This window comes from Penaeus monodon, chromosome 24 (assembly GCF_015228065.2).
Source record: "Penaeus monodon isolate SGIC_2016 chromosome 24, NSTDA_Pmon_1, whole genome shotgun sequence".
NCBI lineage: Eukaryota > Metazoa > Arthropoda > Malacostraca > Decapoda > Penaeidae > Penaeus > Penaeus monodon.
Genome location: NC_051409.1, coordinates 6360258 through 6360912, shown reverse-complemented (window position 1 = coordinate 6360912; position 655 = coordinate 6360258).

Here is a 655-nt window from a genome sequence, read left to right as displayed (position 1 = left end):
CTGAACAAATATCCTTGGCCTTGAGACAGCGTGTCCTTCACTTGCCCATACAACCATTCTCTCTCTCCCTTTTCTCTCCTCATGTCCATTTCTACTTCACATGATGGTTCCACCGTTATGTGTGGGCCATGGACCGCTTTTCCTCCCCCACCTTTGTCCTTGAGGAAGTAGTTTTGAAAGGAGAAAGGGCAAGGGAGGGTATCCATAGACCTTGGTTGTAATAGCCTGTTGTACTTACTGCTCATGTGACCTTTGGCGTGGGGAAATGGTGATGGTCAGGCTGAAATTGTGAAGGGCCTTATTATTAGTATGATATCTGTTGAATTTGGTATAGTCTCTTCCGTTCAGTTACGTTTTAAAATTAATTTGGAGTTTATTTTGTCCTTTATTCTTGGATTTTTTTTCCTTCTCCCGTCTTTTTCTCTCAGTAATTTCTGGTTTTCTATCTGGATTGTCTTCCTTTCACTATCTTCATATCCTTCTTCCCTCTTTCTGTCTCTCTATGTACGTTATTCCCCAGTACATGTCTCATTTCTGCCTCCCTCTCTCCTTCTCTCTATTCCTCCCTCGCCTGGCTTCATTTTCATCACCCTTTCTTTCTGTTTTCTATGCACACTACCACCTTACCACACCTTATCTCTCTTCCCTACGTTAT